The following is a 21,741-nucleotide window of genomic DNA, read 5'->3' as shown; positions in this document are numbered from 1 at the left end:
TACAAAGGGCTCTCAAAACTTTTTTTAGTTTTTACTGAAATCTGATTAGTCATAACATTATGACCACCTTACTAATATCATGTTGGTCCTCCTTTTGCTGCTAAAACAGTCGTGACCCTTCAAGCATCAACATCATAAACTGTTGGATCGGACCACACGGACCAGCCTTTGCTCCTCACGTGCATCAATGATCCTCGTCCCCCACGACCCTGTCGCCGGTTCACCACTGTTCCTTCCTTGGAGCACTTTTGATAGATTCTGACCACTGCAGACCAGGAACATCCCACAAGAGCTGCAGTTTTGGAGATGCTCTGACCCAGTCGTCTAGACGTCACAATTTGTCAACCTCACTCAAATTCTTACGCCCATTTTTCCTGCTTCTAACATCAACTTTGAGAACAAAATGTTCACTTGCGGCCGATTTTATAAATCCACCCACTAACAGGTGCCATGATAAAGAGATCATCAGTGTTCTTCACTTCACCGCTCAGAATGTTATAATGTCATAATGTTATACCTGATCGGTGTATACTGTTTTCTTGAGCTGCTGCTATGGAGGATTCATTCATTAATACTAACTTTTCGACCAATCAGAATTCAGGATTCAGATGTATAAGCTGTGGTTGACAAAAAAGCCTGCATATGAGTGATCTAATAATCTCTGAAAACAAAAAGACAAGAGCTTCAGAGATCCCAGGAATGTCCTGGATGTTGGCTGCACGAGTCGTGATTATTGCAGGGATGCTGTAAAAGAAATGAGAGTGTGAGGATTGGTGTTCTGTCTACAGGAAAGCGTCTGGCCTTGACTGAAACAATCTGAATAATAGATGAGTTGCAGTGTGTCAGTCACTGGCCACTTCTCTTCCCCCTCTATATCACCCTATTCATCCCCCGTTTCTCTACACTTGGTTGTATTAAAATATTCAGTGAGTCATGAGAGTCAGTAGATTCAATTATGTGTACTTAACCACCTGTTTATACGATAGATACACAAGTATATACACAGCAGCCATCCAAAGGCGATTATGGGAAATCTGAAGAGACAATATCAGGAGTTGTTACAGGCTACATTCGCAATTAAATGTGATGCGAAACACAGATGATGTGGTGCGAGGAAACATTGCAAGGTTACATGTAAGGTAATAGTTTTTATTGCATTTCTATTACCAATTTGACAATGTTTATCATACACGGTGGTTTTAAAAGGTTTCAGGACGAACTGTAACTGGTGCTATTCTGACCACGTTCGCACGACATACGTTTGCCGATGCTGCAAAGAGTCGTTCGATGTGTTTTGATCCACATGATCTCACTTCTGCACACACCCTACTCACAAGAATTGGCTCCTACGGACTTCACATTGTTCCCGAAGATGACGATGAAGCTCAAAGGTCAGCGTTTTGACACTGTTGCGGAGATCCGGCACGAATCGCAGAAGTTGCTTGACTCTTCGAAAAGAAGACTTTCAGGACATGTTCCAGAAGTGGACATTTTGTCCTCATCGTGGACAAAATGCAGTCAGGTTACCACAAACCAACAAAGCGAAGGACGTCAGAAAACCATCAGGCAGAGATTTTTTTTTAAGTGCTAAAAATAAAATAAATCTCCAGACGCTTTTAATCCTTTTATTTGAAACCCTGTGAAGGAGCTGTTACTAAAGAAACGATAACGTATCATAAACCTGAGTTGTAGCTGCATTGCATTTTTTTCCTTCGAGAATGAAAAGCAGATGTGCTCTTTGCTCGAATTGTAGCTGACATACTCTGTTCCTGATAGCATCTCAACCCTACAGTTGTTAAATGTCAGCCAGAGCACAGAGGACAGGACTTCCTGTCAAAGGCTGGATGTGTACTACCTGGTACACTGCTACACAACCGAAGTCACAACAACGCAAAGCTCAGCTTGTTTGACAACCGCTGTCACACCTGTCTGATGGCGGTGTCACCGGTGAGAAAACAGGGCAGAATGAAGCGAGCGCAGATGCAAACTTGAATCACGTGTCATGCAGGAGAGTTAAGCATGAACAAATCAAAAAAAGGAGAGAGACGTCACGTTAAACATGTATTGTTTGTTATTTAGCTGACACAATTATGCAGTGTCATTAAGTTAACCTTGGGGGATTCAAACTCACAACCTTCCAATTAGAAGTCTAATGGTTAAATGACTAAACTGAACCACATGAACCACACCATGCTGCACCTCACTTATACATATACATTTATGTCATTACGGAGTTTCACTTATTCCACAAATTAAGTGTTAAGGGCCTTGCTCAAGAGCCCACCAGTGGCAGCATTCAGGGATTAGAACCCAAACCTTGATAATAAAAACTTAATGCCTGAGCTACCACACCATGCTACAATGTATCTTCATATTTACATTCACGTTATTAGGCAGATGCATAGATACAACAGAGAAATTGGGCGATTAAGGGCCTTGCTCAAGGGCCCACCAGTGGCAGGTTGTGACTTTAAACTCACAACCTTTCAATTAGAAGCCCAAATTTTAAATGCTTGAGCTACCTCAACATGTTAAATTTATCTTCACATCATTAGTCACATGCACTTATACAACTGAGAAATTAAGGGGTTGAGGGACTTGCCTCAAGGGCCCAACTTGAGCAAGGGCAGCTTTAAGGGATTCAAACTCACAACATTCCAATTAAAAGCCCCAATGCTTCAATTGACTGAGCTACTTCACCACACCTTCACATTTATATTTATGTCATTAGGCAGATGCACTTATCCAACAAAAAAAAAGAGCATTAAGAGCCTTGCTCAAGGGCCCATCAGCTTGGGGGATTTGAACTCACAACCTACTGAACAGAAGGCCACTGTCTTAACAACTGAGCTACCACACAACACCACACCACACATTTCATCTCTGTCATTTGGAAGGGGCCCTCATCGAGAGCAACTTATAATGATCTTATTTATATGACGGAGCAGGTGGGGGTTAAAGGCCTTGTTTAGGGCCTGGTGGTGGTAGCTCTATTCAACCTTCTGGTCCAATGTCTTAATCACTGAGCTACCTCACCACAGCTCACCTCACTACAGTGATCTAAACCTGCAGAACTTATCAATAAACCCTTTAGCTCTTCTCTTCTCATCCTCTTCAAGCTAGGTTTGGCCATCATCCATGCCCTTCTTCCTTCCCATCACCCACTTTCCCCATAAAGCTCCTTTTCCTCATTTCGTAAAATCCCATCAATATATTCTGACTGAGGGCCTCGACTCCCTGAAGTCAGCCACCGTCGGGCTTCCACGCTCACCACTTTAATTGTGATTTACACCATTGCTCTGCGCAAATTGTATCGTCTGAAGCGGCTGAGCCCTTAAGCCACGTCGATTATATTCCCAGAGCTCCGGCTGCCAGTCTCGAATTCTGTTTACCTGCCTGCCTGATTAGCGGGTACTAAGATCCGGTTAAAAAAAAAAAGGAAAAAAAATCAATTTCCTTGTGGCTTGTTTTTATAGTTTTCTAGCCTTTCTCATTTTACCTGTATGTCTCTGTGATTTATTGTAGAGGCCTTTAAAAGTTTTTTTAAGCTGCAGTCCCTGTGTGCTCATCATGCTGTCAGTCACGTCGAGGTGCTCTGATTGACCCGTCTATCTTGCCGTATTTCTCTCCAGACTCAAAGTTCATGCTAAAGCAGTCCTGTAGGGACTCATAAAGCTAATATCGCCCATTTTCTCTCTCTAGATGAATTTATGTTGCTCTACCCTAATGGCATTATCATTCATCTCCCAAATGTAATTTCGGAGCAGATCGGTCTTTATTTGTGAGCTTCACTTATTGACAAACTCTCCAATTTAATAAGCTCTCCTTCACATCGTGGCATATAGTCATTAATGATATAATATGGTATGATTTAAAAAAGTCTAAGCACGCATCGGTCAGAAGGAACCAGTGACAGTAAACAGATGGTTCCAGGTTATTGAGAGGACATTGATAAGTAGACTTCATCATTAAGTAGACTACTATTTTAAATACAGTTCTGTCAGGCGAATCACTCTAAAATGAAATCGTGATTTCTATGCTAATGAAGGATTGTCATGCAGAGAGAATGGAGAGTCGTGATTGGCTCATTGTTTTTATCTAATTATTGCTTTTTGCCAACGCTGTGACACTTGCTAGATTAGCAGAATCTCTGATCGTAGGTGCTGTAGACAACTATTTGCTAATCACCATAGTTCCCAATGACCAATTACAGTTTTTCTCAACTGCTTTCAGTCATTTCTCACAACAGACCTGCATTTCTCAAAACTACTCGTCCCACCGTCAGAACCTGTTGTCAGTTCTTCACATCTTATCAGCAATGTCTTGTTGTTTTCATCAATTTGCAATTGCTTTTGGACAACATGCAAATGGTTCTGTAATGTCTGTCAGCTGCTTTTGACAATTCTTGTTGCTTTTGTCCTGCTGTGCAAAATAACTTGTCCTGGTTCTCAGCTGAAATGTCACAACCACCAAACCAATTAGTCTTTTTCTCAGGTTGGAAGTCTGTACTATCAAAATGAGTGAACATGTTCTCAGAATTGTATGTCTGTACAGATTTCTACAAATTGTAAATAAATGTTTGCTAAGAAATATGTCCAGAATTGACAAATTGCTCTCAGGTGAGTCTTCACCTTCGTTAACAAAGAGAAACATGTACAACTCTAGACTAACCAATGATCAACCAGTTCTGTGAAATAGCTCAGAGGTGCAACTCATGAAGACTGATTTGGCAGGGTCACATATATATACAGTGCACAACACAAGTGTTCCCCTTTCTGATAATGGAACCTGAAGGAAGAAGAAGAGGATTAAGACTGCATGGTGGAAGAGTACAGAGACACAGAAGAGGAAGGGGTATAAGATGCCAAAGATACACAGTGATTCCAGATGAAATCAGGGCCACACTGGTGGATCACGTTATCAATCATGGCCTTACAATGGAAGAGGCTGGTCGAAGGGTGCAGCCAAATGTTGGAAGAACAACTGTGTCATCAATAATTCAAACATTTCGTTGAGAGAACAGGTATGTAATGTACTGTATAGTACAGTAATACTGTAGACTTACTGTTACATATACTGTAAAACACCTTAGGTTTTCCATGCATACAGTATTCTTAGTTATTTACTGTATGAATCAAAATCCTGTGATCCTTATACTTCTTTAATTTACAATATGTTTTCTCACGTAGGACTGCAAGACAACCTCGCAGGGGTGGCAGAGGGCCCCTTTTCACACCTCAGCAGGAGGAAGCAATTTGCAACATGGTTATGTCTAACAATGCCATAAGACTAAGGGAGATACAAAGTGCTATTGTTGAAGACAACAATATCTTTGAAAATATACAATCTGTGAGCATTTCAACTATGGACAGGGTCTTGAAAAGACGTGTAATCACATGAAGCAGCTGTACAATTTGAAAGAAATGCTGACAGAGTGAAAGAGCTACAACTCCAGTTTGTACAGGTATGTTGTATACCCACTATACTGTAGGAGTAAATTCTACACATTTGATACTGGTGGAACTTCATAGATCTTTACATTTGATGTAGCTGTAAACAATGAAGACAAATACAGTAATTTACGCACACTGTGTTTTTCTTGTATATAGCGCATAATGGAAATGGAATCAAGAGAACCACCTCACAACTTCATATACTTGGATGAGGCTGGCTTCAACCTGGCCAAAGGCAGAAGGCGTGGTATAAATCTAATCGGCCAGAGAGCTACTGTTGATGTCCCAGGACAACGTGGAGGAAACATCACTATGTGTGCTGCTATTTCAGACCAAGGTGTGCTAGCTCATATTCCTATTATGGGACTGTACAACACACAGCATCTCCTTACATTCTTAGACAATCTCTATAGAAATGTCATTCCTGAAGATGAGAGGGACCTCAATCGAGATGATCAACCAAAGTATGTAGTAATTTGTGACAATGTCAGTTTCCATCACTCTGACAACATCAGGCAGTGGTTTTTCCACCATCGCAGGATGCTGATTGAATTCCTTCCACCCTACTCCTCGTTCCTGAACCCAATTGAAGAGTTTTTCTCGGCTTGGAGGTTGAAGGTTTATGATCATCAGCCACATACACGGATGACACTGCTGGCTGCCATGGATGCAGCATGTGAGGACATCTCAGCAGATGCATGCAGAGGCTGGATTAGGCACTCACGAAGATTCTTTCCACCATGCATAGCAAGGGAAAATATATGTTGTGATGTGGATGAGAATCTGTGGCCCAACAGAGAGGACTGACATGACGCATAGGAAAACTGCCATATAATTTCACCTTTACCTTCTGTATATGTATAGTTTTTCCCACTTTGTCTTTTTCAGGTTTTCATTTGTTGGTAAATAGCCTATGTGTAGTTTCCTTTGTTTTCTGTATGTAAGTCAAGTCAAGTCAAGTTTATTTGTATAGCGCTTTTCACAACAGCCATTGTCTCAAAGCACCTTTAAAGAAATCAACAGTTAAGGTGAATGGTGTGCATTTATCCCTGATGAGCAAGCCATGGCGACTGTGGCAAGGAAAAACTCCCTTAGATGTTATGAGGAAGAAACCTTGAGAGGAACCAGACTCAAAAGTACCACTATTGACAGTAAAGTAAAAATGTGAATACAGTGTGATCTTTTGTTTCGATTCTTCCATATACTGTTACGTGGGTCGATGTTGATTGGTTAACTGAGGTTAGATAGAATCAATCAGAAAAATTATCTATTCATACCATGTAAATTACTGTAACACCTGGTTGATGCACAATGGTTTGCAAAAGTAACTTCTTTTTTTACCCGAGGGACACTGTAAATTATGACACACACCAGTACGGTAATTTAGTAGTTTCTAGTCATCAAAACCTGACTTGAGTATAATTTTAATAACTAAAACTAAGTATGATGTTCTACTGACAACATGACTAATAATTTTGCCTGTCAGGCTCACATTGTTGAAAAAATGACATGGGATTCTGCTGCCTCTGACACACTGATTGATGAAAAAACACGCTTTTGCACGATAGACAAAGCATTTTGAGCAGGTGACACATATTTTCCGGTTATCCACTATGTTGTGCAGTTTGTACGTGTTGTTTTGAGAAATGCACTTGGAGATCTGCAAACTTCAATTCTGATCTGAGAAATGACTGAAAGCAGTTGAGAAAAACTGTATTGATCACCTGTTGTTCCGGACAAACAATCACTGATCAGCATTTTTTATCAGCATTCCTAACAACCACTGATCACCACTGTTCCAAATCACCAAACACAGATCATTATTGATCTTAATGACTAATTTCTGGTCATCACTGTTCCAGATGAATAATCATTGATGACTAGTTTTGTCTTTGTTTGCCCAAATATAACTTCTTTGCTTTAAACTTGAATATTTACTGTAATAAAAGTGAATCATTTCCTAGGTAACTGTTTACATTGTATTTGTGTTTTGCCTCTTTACAACTACAGTTTGATTATGGTTGCATTCTTGATAGAAATGTGGAAAAAATTTACCTTCTTTGTCCATCTGTGATCAAACATTTTTTTCACTTCTGATAAACATCACTACTGGTAAAACATTTACAGTCATTCAATAAATATGCAAATTAGTCTGGTGCATCATTTTGGCAACTACTAGATTTTTTTTAACATGCTTTAACACATAACTTTCCCCGATAAAAGTTGTCAAGACTTCCTTTTTGTGCCAAAGTCTCTCGCATTCTGGCCATCATCAGAGCTGAAGTGCATGCTGGGAAAGCTGTGGCTCAGAGCCATAATGGAGGCTTCATTAACTCTCCTAACTGAGAAACAAAATGGCCTGGATAGACATCTCAAAATGTTTGGATCATCTCCGGCTTCCCCTTTTCCCTCCTCCTGCGTTTGCTCTTTGCTTTGATACTCTCTATCATTTCTCCTACTTCCACTCTTCCATGCTTTTCTTCTCTCCATCTGTTCTTCCATCATGGTCTCCTTTCCTCTCTTTCTTCCTACAGTGGCCACATTCCAGGTCCTCATCCCTGACTGTGTCTTGATTTTGCTTAACGGTTTGTTTACCCGCTTTGCCATATCCAGTTTATTGTTTTTATAATTGTCATTTTGAAAACACAGAGTTTACAGTGACCAGTCACACTCCAACATACTCCCAAGACCTTTATATTTTGACACACAGCAAGGTCTGGTGGTCCATCTGTGCACTTCAGTCTAAACAAACACACACACACACACACACACACACACACACACACACACACACACACACACACACACAGACACACCCTGGCAAGCAGAACAGGGCGACCGAGCTGCTGACACACCCTGTAAACACTCCTGATCACTCCCACTGGAGACTTAGCCATGGTGAGCACAAAAAGCTAACAACAGAAGGCTGTCCATTACGGACTGTTTTTCTGCGTAACGACTTCCTTAATTACAGCTCTGTTTCTGCCTCGTTTCATTCATACTGGGTCGAACGTATCGTCAGGCCAAATATACAAACAGGACTGAATATGAAGTTGAGGCAAACTTTGAGAGTGAGTCATTTATCAAGTGTATAGATTTTTTTTATGTTCTCACTGTATAAAATATTGTTTAATATTAATCACTATATACAAAATATGAATTATTAATTAGGCTGTATTTGCATTACCTTTCTTAATAAAAAATAATGATAAAAAATGCATTTTATATATATATATATATATATATATATATATATATATATATATATATATATATATATATATATATATATATATATGACAGGAGTCTCCATGGACTATGATGTTTGCGGATGAAATTGTGATTAGTGGTGAGAGTATTGATCAGGTGGTGAAGAGCCTGGAGAGGTGAAGGTACATGCTGGAGAAAAGGGGAATGAAAGTCAGTAGGAGTAAGACAGAGTGTGAATGAGAGGGAGGGTGATGGAGTGCAATGTCATGGGGAGTGTGTTAGAGAAGTGAAGAAAAGAGTGCAGTGGAGTGGGTGGAGAAGAGTGATAGCAGGAGTGATTTGTGATAGAAGAGTATCTGTGAGAGTGAAAGGGAAGGTTTATAGGTCTGTGGTGAGACCTGAGATGTTGTATGGTTTAGAGACAGTGGCATTGAGTAAAAGACTGGAGGTGGAGCTGGAGGTAGCAGAGCTGAAGATGTTGAGATGTTCGTTGGGAGTGATGAGGATGGACAGGATTAGAAATGAGTTTATTAGAGGGACAGCGCATGTAGGACGTTTTGGAGACAAGGTGAGGGAGGTGAGATTGAGATGGTTTGGACATGTGCAGAGGAGGGACATGGGGTATATCAGTATACTGAATGCTGAGGATGGAGCCACCAGGAAGGAGGAAAAGAGGAAGACCAAGGAGGAGGTTTATGGATGTGGTGAGTGAAGACATGCAGGTAGTTGGTTTAAAAAAAGCAGTATATATAGAAGCAGAAATTCATTATATATATATATATATATATTTTTAATTTTTTTTTTTTTTACAAATAGGCAATAAATAATCTCATTTATTTAAAAAATATAAAAAAATAAGAATATTAAATAATTAATGTTTTATAAATGATTAAATAGTTTTAAAGACTAAATAGTGCACTTTCACTGTTTATTTGTGTATTTTTATTTGTATTTGGTGATTTATATAGATATATATATATAAAATGTTCTGGAAAAAAAATAAAACAAAACCAATTTGTATAAAACCATCATTAGATTCCATTCAATATAATTAATACAATCTGATTATTTTACAATAACAGCACAGTGTTTTTTTTTTTTTTTTTCATTTTATACCAGAACAATCTTTTTGTTTATTAAATTACGAGAATTCCTAGATTTAATCCATTTACACATATATTATATTATATAATATAGCAGCTATAAACAGTAGTTTCCTCTCCAGCCTCTCTTTTTTCTTTCGTCTATAGATAATGTGACAAAAAGAAACACGGATTATTATTATTTCTTTTTACTGACAAACTTCTCCTGTAAATGCCAGAAAACAGAATTACAGCCTCAAAGCCATGAAACTGGAGACTCCGTCCTTCAGAGTCAGACATTTCCTTCTGGCTAATCAGATTTGAGATTTCAATATCTCTGTTGTGTAAAAGGGGTATAAACTTTAATACTGATGCTTGACCTTGTGGTTATGTTTCACGCTCCATGTTTTTTAATGATTTCTGCTTAAAAAATGAAATTTTGTATTTAAAAAAAAAAAAAGAAAAACTCACTCCAAGACAAATCGTCTTTCTTCAGCGTGATGAATGTGGCATGTGAGACGTCTTTGGTGTAATGAAGTGCTTTGTGCTATCAATTACAATGAAGCCAGAAAAGCATATGATTTCCACACTGATTGCTTGCTGTTCTCGTCAGCTGAGCCCAAACTCTGGCGTAATTACACCTGTGGATGTGAGCTCAGGCTAATTGGCCACAGAATCGTACGTGCCGTTTTATTTCCTCACGAAAAAAGCCATTAAAGCGGCAAACAGCCCGCAAACGGAATCCCAGATGAAATGGGATCACATCGCTGATGTCTCCGCTCGGCCTTTTGCTCCCTCTCATTGACACAGACAATCTTGTTTACAAGAAATAAATGGCAAATGAGTCAACAAATGTGAGTGTGAGGGGCGAGGGAGGGGAAAAGAAAAGGGAAAAAAATCACTGTGTAATATGGACGCCGAGCAGTCACTGTAGAACTAATTTCAAACATGTCAAGCTTGAAATTACTACACAGCCTCTGCCAGGAAATATGGATGTTTGTTTACGACCCATATCAGAAGGGAATCTGGGATTTAGAGAGTAAATACAGAGTTAGCAATGAGCCATGTTAATTAGAAGTACACACTGAAATGCCTTTGCAGAGGTAAAAAAAATAATAATCACTCCGGCCTGCCAGCTTCGAACTATTTCTAATTTGTGTTCGTAGCCAAAGCACAGCTGTTAATATTATTTTCTCCGTGGGTTCCTGAGAGGAGATTTCTCTCCCCCTTCATGGAGTGTGAAGCGATCGAGGATGAGGTTGAACAACAAAGCCGGTGGATTGTGGTTTAAGGGAGAAGGAAAGAAATTAGATGATGAAAGTAATAAAGGCTGTAATATGCTCGCTAAAGCCTAAAGACATGCTGTAGGCTCCAGATATTTTCTAGTCCACTACCATGAACTGTTTTTAATTTCATGATCAATTATCAAAAATGAATAATTTTTTTAGGAATGCATTATTAAAAATGGAGAAGAATGCATTTATTTTTTTATGTGGGAGAAAAATCCATCCAGAATGTTCTATTCAGGCACGGAGAAAAATGTGATAATTTTTTTATATATATACTTTATATATCTCCTGGCATGGAGAAGCTGATGCTGGCTCTATGATGATCACAAATTGTTCTGTATTGTTGAAAGATTTATGACCAAACTCTTGATGTCACCCATATGAGGATGGGTTCCCCTTTGAGTCTGGTTCCTCTCAAGGTTTCTTCCTCATATCATCTAAGGGAGTTTTTCCTTGCCACTGTCGCCACGGCTGCTCATCAGGGACAAACGCACACCATTCACCTTCACTGTTGTTTTCTGTAAAGCTGCTTTGAGACAATGTCTGTTGTGAAAAGCGCTATACAAATAAACTTGACTTGACTTGACTTGACTTTATAAATTGCTGGCTCCAATTAAGTGGCTTTATTAGCAATTAAACCACATATATTATAGTACACATTATGAGGGGAAGTAGCTTTAGATGTGCTTCTGATCGAAGGTCATTGATTCAAATCCTAGCACCACCCCACTCCTGGGCCCCTGAGCAAGGCCCTTAACCCTCAATTGCTCAGTTGTATACCTGAGATAACTGTGAGTCGCTCTGGATCAGCATTTAGCAAATGCCTTAAATGTAAATGTACAAAGTGTAAAACAAAATTGCATTTTTTAAAGACTAAATTAAATTGTGCTACACAAAGCAATGCAATTTATCACAAGATAACACAAACCTCACTGGAAAACAAAAACAGATCTATACACAGGACTATACAAAGTGCAGGTTCCACAACATAACAACAAGTGTGTCCTTATATAATTTACAATTATGGCATTTGGCAGATGGATTTCTCCAGAGCGACTTACAACTGAGCAGCTGAGGGTTAAGGGCCTTGTTCAAGGGCCCAGTAGTGGCAGCTTGGTGGTGTTGGGGTTTGAACTTGTGACCTGCTGATACAGAGGCCACTGCTTTAACCACTGAACTTCCACCTCCCCTAAATAAATACTCTACATGCACAACTGCTTTAGTGGTTATTTAGCAGCAGGTGTGTGTGTGTGTGTGTGTGTGTGTGTGTGTGTGTGTGTGTGTGTGTGTGTGTGTGTGTGTGTGTGTGTGTGTGTGTGTGTGTGTGTGTGTGTGTTCAGCTTCTTATTGAGATGTTTGATAGCTTGTGGGAAGCCACTTTTCCGCGGTCTGGCCATAAGGGGATCAATACTTTGGTAGCTTTTCCTCTGAGGTGTTTGTGGCCAAAGTTGTCAATTTAGCACAAATTCCCCATTTTTCTTTTGAAACACTGTTTAAAACAGATGCAAAATTGATCTTTCAAAAAAATTGATCAATACCAAGGACTCACCATCATCTCTGACTTGCTTCCATTAACACTTAGATTACAGTAATATAAACCCCACAAAGTTAATTCCATGTGTGTTACATTACAATCAACATGGACCACTATTTTGCAACACTGCACCTTGGACTTTATTAGGGAAATATTATTATTTGCACTGCATCACGTTCACATTATTAATACTGTACCTACCCTGCACAAACTGTGTAGTTAATGGCCTAATTTAATCTTTATGTATTATTTTATTGTATTATTTTCATATATATATATATATATAGTTTTCATATTTTTATAGCACCAGCACACCAGAACAAATTCCTCGTATATGCAACCCATCATACTTGGCAATAAAGATGATTCTGATTCTGAAAATTCCTTCTGGGAACCATGGAGGAAGCTTGATTATGTTTCAAAACTGCTTTGCTGTGGCATGTGGAGCCTCTAATCCATGAGGGCACAATGAAATCTCAAAAGTACCAAGTTAATGTGAAGTGAAACGTACTGCCTCGGGTCAGATCGTCTTATGGGTCTTCCAACAAGATAATGACCCAAAACGTACAGTTAAAAACACTGAAATGGCTAAGAACAAAACACTAGACTGCTCTATGGAAAGACTTGCAGTCTGGAGAAGGCACCCTTTAAACCTGAGACAGCTGGGGCAATTTTTTCATGGATAGTGTTCCAGATTGCCTTTGGACTCAAACAGAAGTCCCACTGAGAGCTGCAGAAATCACGTTTGCCATGAGAGCCTCTAATGGTTGTGCGAAATATTAAGTTATGGGTGCCATTATTTTTATTCAACTCATTTTCAGTGTTTAATTTTTCATTTATTAAATTCTGAAGTTTTTGTTTATATCCAAGAACTGGACAGTGAATGAGTGGAACAAAGTTTTGTGGAGTCCAAATGTCACATATGGGAAGAACTTGTGTAAGATGGAGAAGAGCAGAGAAGACGTGATCAGACTCCCTCACCCCTACAGTCCCACATGGAGGTGGAACTTTAATGGTTTGGGGTTGTTTTGGAGTAGGGAAGGTTCCAGAAAGTGAAAGTAAACCAACATTGCTCCCATTTCATACTTCATCACCATGTAATTCCATCTAAACATCGGCTCCTTGAAACCGGCCACCATACAACAAGACGAAGAGCATATGTGTACGTCTGAGTTCTGAAAGCGTTATTTAGAGAGTCGTCTGGAGTGATATCTATCATAGAAAAACCTGCCAAGTCACCGCACCCAAATCCTACTGAACTGCTCTGGGATGAACTGCATCACAAGAAAACTAGTGAAGAACATATTTGGCACAGCAAAGTATTTCAGCCGAATGCTTGGAGAAACAAACTGTCCAGATGCTGAGAGTGTGAAATGCTGTTTTTTATGCTGAGGGATGATTTTCACTGAAAAAAAAGATCTGGACATTTAAAGATTTGTTTTGTCAAATTAAATCTTTATCTCGTTATTCAAATGGAAACTAAACGATTTTGTTAATGAGAACGTTTATAAAAATTCTAATATTAGCAAATTTGGGTAGATATTCATTCCATTTTTACACTTTTGTCGATCGGTGTTTTAAATAGAGTGTGAAAACGTTTTCATTTGCATGTGCCTTAAAAAAAAATAAAAAAAGAAATTGCATCTGCGGTTCTCAAAGGATTTCATTTGAATAGTTTTTATCACCTCTCACAGCCTTTAATTAACACAATTACTCATGGTTGGTTTCGTTTTTACTCTGCAGGAGAATATTAGAGATCCGAACCTATCAGGTGCAAATGTGTTTAAAGAATACACTATATGAACAAAGGGTTTGCGGACAACTTACCATTAGAAAGTATGCACATCTTTTGGAACATCCATTTCCACATTTAGTCCTCATTTGCTGCTATAATGAGCTCCACTCTTCTGGGAAGATGTTCCACTAGATTTCGTGGAGATTCATTCAGCCACAAGGGTGTTAGTAAAGTCAGGTTCCTTATGTAGGTGAGGTGAGGAGGCCTGGGGTTCAGTCAGCATTCAAATTTATCCCAATAGGGTTGGAGCTCTATATCAGGAGATCTTCCACTTTAATTCAAAGCTTCATGGAGCTGCCTTTGTGCATTGTCATGCTGGAACAGGTTTGAGTCTCCAAGTGAAGGGAAATTTCATTGGAATCACATTAAAAGACTACCAGATTGGGGAAGAATCACATATGACTGGAAAATTCAGGTGCCCCAGTATTTTTGTCCATATAGTGCATGAATCTTTGAGAAAAGCGTATTTGTGTAAAATAATTGTTAATGCGATATTATAATGATTAATAACCTGACAGAAATGTAAACAAATCTATGAATTAAGACAATTCAAACTAGCTATTAAAATAAGCGCCATTACTGGCAAATTTAGCTCATACTATCCCAAGAGAAGATATTTCACAGTTTGTTCACCATTTATTTTGCCATTTCTGTCTGTCTTTACTTTTAGGGGGTTCTGTAGTTTCAGGCAGTCCTCGACTAACGATGGAGATGCGTACCAATGACCCCATCATAATTCAAAAATATTGTGGCAACATGGCCTAGCATACCAACGAGTCTAAAATAATAGCGATTATACTATGGGGTAGTAAATGGTACTGTTAATAATTTAACAAACTACTGTACATAATCTATGCAGTATATATGTATCTAGCAAGAGGATGAGCGCCAGTTTCAGTGTCTGGTGACGCCGATTAAAAGGAGACAGACAAGAGCGTATATTGGGCTTTGAAACACCAAAAACACAAAAAAATACGCGTTCTAACACAGAGACAACTGAACTCTGTCGCCCCCTGGTGAGAATAAGGCATTTCACAAGCCGGGAGATTTATACATCCTGGCAGCATCCCAACGTATTTTACAAAAATGTAAACGCGCACGAATATTTTAATATTTGTAAAATTTTGAGCTGAACTCAAGGACGACCTGTTTAAGTGTCATGAACAGTCTTGGTCAATTATGACTTATTGGTGTTTATATAATAATGGCCTTTAAGGTCCCCTGGTGGTCTAGTGGTTAAGATGCAGCGCTCTCACCGCTGCGACCCGGGTTCGATCCCCGGTCAGGGAACCATCCCCAGCCACTCTCAGTGCCGGTCCCAAGCCTGGATAAATTGGGGAGGGTTGCGTTAGGAAGGGCATCCAGCGTAAAACATATGCCAAATCAAACGTGCGGAGGATCCGCTGTGGCGACCCCTAACGGGAGAAGCCGAAAGAAAATTTTATATAATAATGGCCTTTGGAAGATGCCCTTATCCAAGGCAACTTTTCAGTTGGGGGTTAAGGTCCTTGCTCAGGTCGTGACCTTCAGATTCAAAGTCCAATGTCTAACACCTCCCTTTTTCTTATCCCATATGTATGTTACATGTTCTACGTTATTGTTCTCAGTCAATACTCACTCCAGACTGAAAAACATGATCTAATCTCATTTGTGAAACAGTGCAATCTCCTGCCATTGTGCCTCGGGTCGTCAAGTTATGTAACGTTTTACAATTCAAAGCTCTTCGTTTCAAATTCAAATAGCTGAATTTTTTTTATATTTGGAGCCGACGGCCATGTGTCAGCCCGAGACCACGGGAAGGTTAATGTTCTGTGAGATACTGAGACGTTTTTCTCTTTGATTTCTTTATTCATGTTTTAACGCTGCTCTGAGGCTGGACGGTGAATTGAGACTTCTGAACTTTGCCACCTACGAAAGGGTTCAGAACCGAGCGCTGAAATGTTAATTATCACAAACAAAGGTCAGGAAAGGAAGAAAGGAAGTTTGAGGCATGACCTGAGCATTTGAGTTCCATCCGAGTCACCATCATGCAATGGACGTCGTGGAAGCTGTATATGGGAATGAGGAAAACAGGTGGACGTGGCTTTGATTACTTCACTTTTTTCTAGATGTGTTTATATAACGGTATCTTCATATACACTATTGGACAAATACACTGAGATGGATGACTTTTCAGCCATATGTCGTTCTTCCCCAAACAGTTACATAGTTTACATAGTTTGGAGTGAAAGATCTCCCGTTACAGTGCTCTGTCCCTCAACACTATTGAAAAGAATGTAAATGCTCCTTACCTCACCTTCCTCAATACCTGACTTTACTAACACTCTTGTGGCAGAATTTGCTTTCTGACGCCGTCTGAATTTTATCAGCTAAAATTACAAACTCAGACATTTTGGTGTCAGCTGATTTGGGACGGGAATCTTCTAAGTGGAACGTTTTTGGAGTAAAAGGAAAGCGTTTAAACTCGTATCAAAGGGTTTCTCTCAGGTTCTATTTGCTAGTTCGTGGTTTCAGAGTTCTTCTGACGTGGAATTCCGCCGATGGTGGCCATGGCGTTCAGAAAGTCGTCGCAGCATGTGGAAGTTTTAGTGGAACAGACTGTGTGTTCAGGAGATTTAAAGATGTGTTCAATGTCAACATGAATGATTGATCTGCACTAGTTCTCCTGGGCTGCTGTTCTCCTCTGCTCTATATGTGAAAGCGTTTCGGAAAAGAAACCCGCCTCCCTCTGTTCAGTCTTTTCATCTTCGCAGTCTTTTAGGTCTCGATGCGGGCTTGTTGTAGGAGATGAAAGCTGAGCAGGAAGCCTTTTTACCCAGACAAGACCTGTCTTTGGTTAAGAGACATCCACTCAGAAGTGATGACCCCTGTTGGTAAACAGTCAACGTGGGAAGATGTGTCTGTTTGTAGGAGGGAGAAGTGAAAGAATGGAGGTGTGGGCAGTTGTTCATCTTTCAGCACTCACAGTGAAAACTCTGATCTGGAGAACTTAAACACGCCAGCAGAGGGAAAAAAAAAAAACGACAACGAAAAATCCTTGCAAAAGAAAATCATAAAACAAGAAGACGAGGTTTTATTTCTCTGGAACAAAAAGAGAGATTTGTAGGATAAATATGACATTCATGCTCTTGTTGTTTTTCCACACCATCTGTGGTTTTGTCGGGAAAAAGGACAATGTCCTTGCTGACAGGTAAACTGCAGGTGTGGGGCTCCCTGGGGATGATTCCCTAAACGACATGCAACACACACACACACATACGTACATATGAAGCCCATGGGATTGGAGCTTTTCCTCGCTGTTCAATCACGCCTCATTCCGGACCGCCACATTGTTTCTCGCCGCTTCCCTGAAGTAATGGGAACGAAACCCAGGAGACCACGAGCACTCAGCCTCGAAGGGCCATCGACTTTTTAAAACGCAGACAGTGAGGACGGCCGTGGGAATAATATCCGCTTAAAAGCTGGCAACCACTGACAGAACTCTGCCTCTCTCATGCTAATGGCCACCATGCTGATAACGTACTGCATAAATTTCCACTTACGGAATTCAGACGCACAGCCGAAGCAGGTTCCTCAGGTGGCTGCCATGGTGTATTTTTTCCTCCTTCTTCTTCTCCTGTGCTGTTTTTAGCTCCCTTAAAAGTGACCCTATGACACTGAGTCGAATTTAAAAAGACGTTCAGGAAGAATATTTATTCATATGAAAGAAAAAGTATGGTTCTATGCATGTCCTTTACCTTAAACTTTATCTATGCATTTTTTTTTCCACCTTCAAGGTTGCCAGATCTTTTTTTTCTGAACAAGTGCATCTCAGAGGTTGTCAGTTGGTCAATTCAGGCTTAGATTAGACACTATCTACTAGTGTTTTCTCAGCCAGAAATATGATGTGTTTAAGTTTTGATGTGAGAATTTGAGACAAAACTCCTCCCCCTTTTGTGTTCTACTTCTAACACATTATTCCAGAATTATATCTCAGGTATTAATACTGATGTGCTCGATTTCAGCCCCTCCAGTTTGTCTTCATGCTAGACGTAGCCTACACCATGGTGCAGCTCACAGCGATGGCCTGCATCCAGCTCTGGAGGTAAACACGTTTGATCTTCTGCGTGTTGCGACAGGAAAGCGTTGCCCTGTCCTTCCTGGTTAGGATTCAGTTTCCTCTCGGCATGTGCCAGCTGGGCTGCGGCTCTGTAATTCCTGACCTTAAACACTGAACCAGGTGAAACAGGTGGCCTGATTCAGTACCAGAACATCCATACAATCCTCAGGTCCTGTTCATGATTAGATTTGGCTACCAAAATGGTGAGACTGGTGGCAACCAATGTGACCTGTATTTGTGAAAGTTCTGAAATGTTTCCATGCAGTTATGAAACAATAATCAGTTATATGGCATTATAACCTACCTGTGCTGCATTATAATTTACACTTGGGTGTATATGAAAACATTAAAACACTCTATTCAGGTCAAGCCTATACTAAGCTAAGGGGGTGGTGGGAGCTTAGTGGGTAACGCATTAGCCTTCACATCTGAAAACTGAGAGTTCAAATCCCAGCCACACCAAGCTGCCATTCCCGGGCCCCTGAGAAAGGCCCTGAACCCCATGACTGCTCAGTTGTGTGAATGAGATAAATGTAAGGCTCTATAGATAGGGGCATCTGCCAAATCCTGAAAATGTACCTAAGGACACACTTGTTGTGTTGTGTTGTGTTATGTTGTGTTATGTTATGTTATGTTATATTATGTTATGTTATGTTATGTTATGTTATGTTATGTTATGTTATGTTATGTTTTGTGTTGTGTTGTGTTGTGTTGTGTTGTGTTGTGTTATGTTATGTTATGTTATGTTATGTTATGTTATGTTTTGTGTTGTGTTGTGTTGTGTTGTGTTGTGTTGTGTTATGTTTTGTGTTGTGTTGTGTTGTGTTGTGTTGTGTTATGTGTTGTGTTGTGTTATGTGTTGTGTTGTGTTGTGTTGTGTTGTGTTATGTTATGTTATGTGTTGTGTTGTGTTATGTGTTATGTGTTATATGTTGTGTTGTGTTGTGTTATGTTTTGTGTTGTGTTGTGTTGTGTTGTGTTGTGTGTTGTGTTATGTGTTATGTGTTATGTGTTATGTGTTGTGTTGTGTTGTGTTATGTTTTGTGTTGTGTTGTGTTGTGTTGTGTTGTGTGTTGTGTTGTGTTGTGTTGTGTTATGTGTTATGTGTTGTGTTGTGTTGTGTTGTGTTATGTTTTGTGTTGTGTTGTGTTGTGTTGTGTTATGTTATGTTATGTTATGTGTTGTGTTGTGTTATGTGTTATGTGTTGTGTTGTGTTGTGTTGTGTTATGTTATGTTATGTTATGTTTTGTGTTGTGTTGTGTTATGTTATGTTTTGTGTTGTGTTGTGTTGTGTTATGTGTTGTGTTGTGTTATGTTATGTGTTGTGTTGTGTTATGTGTTGTGTGTTATGTGTTGTGTTGTGTTGTGTTATGTTATGTGTTGTGTTGTGTTGTGTTATGTGTTGTTTGTTATGTGTTGTGTTGTGTTGTGTTATGTTATGTTTTGTGTTGTGTTGTGTTATGTTATGTTGTGTTGTGTTGTGTTGTGTTATGTTATGTGTTGTGTTGTGTTATGTTATGTTGTATTTGTAAGGTGTTATACAAATTGTTACAATGATTTAGGAGAATGTCATGTCAAGTCAAGTCAAGTTTATTTGTATAGCGCTTTTCACAACAGACATTGTCTCAAAGCAGAATGTGTTATACTTATCGCTGCCATAATGCATTATAAGTAATTTTGAATAATACATTACATCACCAAGCCCTGTTTGCATTATGAGAATCTCTTATGTATTTACAGAGCCTGTTAAAAGTGTGGAAATTTATATTATAGTTTATAGTTATGATATTATAGTTTTTAAGAGACACATGGATGTTCCTTTTGTTTCTAAGCAACAAACTCAGTATCTGTGTATCTGTGTATCTTATCTGTGCTCTACATACAGTTGTCATGAATGTGTTTATTGTTTACTATAGCTATGACCTTACAAAGGAGGTGTGTTTTTGACATGTTCTTGTTCTGAAAGTAAATCCTGATGCTTGTTAACACTAAAGTTTTGTGTGTGCTTGTTAAAGGTGAAAAAAGGACAAGATAAAAAGACTAAAAAAAAAAAGAGAGAAAGAGAGCGAGACTGAGCATGTCAGAGACTCACCTGCTTCATGACTCATCTCGGTCCAAGCTGGCAGAGGGTTCGGGGTCTGGCGGTGATCCACGTGTCAGTGTATGTTCTCTCTTTCCATCTCATTCACTCATCAGAGAGAGAGGGGGGAGCGGGGGAATAGAGAGAGAGAGAGGGGGGGGGGGTAGAGGTAGAGAGAGGGGGGCAGAGTAAAAGAGAGAGAGAGAGAGAGAGAGAGAGAGAGAGAGAGAGAGAGAGAGAGAGAGAGAGGATGGGGGGTAAAGAGAGGGGGACAAAGAGAGATAGAGATAGAGAGAGAAAGAGAGAGAGAGAGAGAGAGAGAGAGAGAGAGAGAGAGCAAGTGAGAGAGCAATTGAGGGGGGGGGGGGGGGGGTCCTCATCATAATCATCCAGAAGTTGTTTATGTTCCTCTAACAGAAAAGTCCCACAGCATAATATTCCTTTTATAATGCAACTATTTACCATCAATGAAATACAGAATGATGTACTTTTTATCCATTTATAGTTACATTAAATCTCTCTCTCTCTCTCTCTCTCTCTCTCTCTCTCTCTCTCTCTCTCTCTCTCTCTCTCTCGCTCTCTCTCTCCTCTCTCTCTCTCTCTCTCTCTTTCAACTTCTGTTTCTTGCTTTTTCTCTACTATGTATCTGTGTCTCTGTCTCTTTTTCAGTCTTTCTTTCTTTCTTTCTATCTATCTATCTATCTATCTATCTATCTATCTATCTATCTATCTATCTATCTATCTATCTATCTATCTATCTATCTATCTATCTATCTATCTATCTATCTATCTATCATCTCTGTCTCTTGCTTTGTTTGTTTCTTTCTGTCTCTGTGTATCTCTCTCTCTCTCTCTCTCTCTCTCTCTCTCTCTCTCTCTCTCTCTCTCTCTCTCTCTCACACACACACACACACACACACACACACACACACACACACACACACACACATACAGACATGTAGTGATTTTACACTTCAGTAAGAACACAGCAGTAACAATTGCAGCAGCATCTGCGTGTGTGCAGCTCGATATCATCAGCGCTGTGACACGTGAAGGGCTTTCGGCCTCGTCTACACGGCCCTGTCATTATCACACGTCCTCTGAGAAAACACGTTGAGTCTGTGTGTGTGTGTGTGTGTGTGTGTGTGTGTGTGTGTGTGTGTGTGTGTGTGTGTGTGTGTGTGTGTGTGTGAGTGTG

At 39.7% G+C, this 21,741-nt stretch overlaps 1 long non-coding RNA gene across 1 annotated transcript; it reads left to right on the top strand.

The window, feature by feature from the left end:
- The first annotated feature begins 4,187 nt into the window (after positions 1–4,187).
- LOC310736398 lies at positions 4,188–6,626 on the top strand. The gene is made up of 2 exons (XR_014536541.1): positions 4,188–6,397; positions 6,591–6,626. It is a non-coding gene; the product is annotated as an uncharacterized lncRNA (long non-coding RNA).
- Positions 6,627–21,741: the final 15,115 nt, after the last annotated feature.

Source organism: Silurus aristotelis (assembly GCF_946808225.1).
Source record: "Silurus aristotelis genome assembly, chromosome: 14".
NCBI classification, from domain to species: Eukaryota; Metazoa; Chordata; class Actinopteri; order Siluriformes; family Siluridae; genus Silurus; species Silurus aristotelis.
Note: the sequence above shows the minus strand (reverse complement) of the source record. Positions and strands in the feature narration are given on the sequence as shown.